Genomic DNA, 1000 nt, shown 5'->3' on the forward strand with positions numbered 1-1000 from the left:
GCATAAGAGCCGGCGGCATTTCTCAACCCGAAGGGGTATGGAGATGGTGCCGTCGCCGGGCTCTGCTCCGCCAGAGTTGGCTCCTCGGGGAGTGGTGGAGCGGAGCTTGATGTCGGGGCGTCGTCGGGTGCCACCGGTGTTTTTTCTTTGTCCAAGCTCAGGCTAGACAGGTCCCCAACCAGGGACCCTACGCCGATAGCTGGTTGTAGGATACTGGCGGAGAGCGGCGAGTCGCCCTAGGTTCGTGTAGCATCAGGGTGATCCTGCTCGCATCGTGCCCGGCGAGCACGGCGAGAGCGGCCTGCCCGGGCGCCGCCTGCTCCTGGGCTACTGGTGCGTGACGTCGGCGGCAGCAGGCGGGGCTCAGGGTGTGAGAAGTACCATGTCGTACTCGTGCCCTAGAGACATGAACTCTAGGCTCCCAAACCAGACCACCGTGCCGAGACGCAGCGGTCGTACGGGGTCTGCCATCCGGAACTTGTTGGGATGACGAAACCGACACGCAGAGGCCCCTACCTGGCGCGGCATCTGTCGGTGTTTTGGACCGGGGGATCCTCAACCAACTAGTGAATTTATGCTGCGTGTTCCCAATCCCGGATGGTGATGCAAAGAGACACAAGGCTTATACTGGTTCAGGCAATTGGTGCCCTACGTCCAGTCTGAGAGATCGATCTTGTATTCCTTGCACCGAAGTGCTTGTAGTAGGGGGTTACAAGCACTGTGAGAGAGGGAGCTAGTCCCAGGTCTCGGCGGGGAGTGATGTGGGCTGCTTGAGACGTTGCTCTCAGGCGGCATGGAAGTGTGTGTGTTACAGGGTGTTGTTCTTCGTGAGTGCCTCTCCCCCTCAGAAATGGCCCAAGTCCTTCCCTTTTATAGTTTGAAGGGAGGACAAGGGTAGTACATGTGCTAACTTATACGGCGTCGTGCGAATAGAGGTGGCACGTCCGAGCCCTGTAGCTTGTTCCTGTGGCGGTGTGGTCGTCGGAGTGGTCCGTCCTTG

This window comes from Miscanthus floridulus, chromosome 6 (genome assembly GCF_019320115.1).
Source record: "Miscanthus floridulus cultivar M001 chromosome 6, ASM1932011v1, whole genome shotgun sequence".
Classification (NCBI taxonomy): Eukaryota; Viridiplantae; Streptophyta; class Magnoliopsida; order Poales; family Poaceae; genus Miscanthus; species Miscanthus floridulus.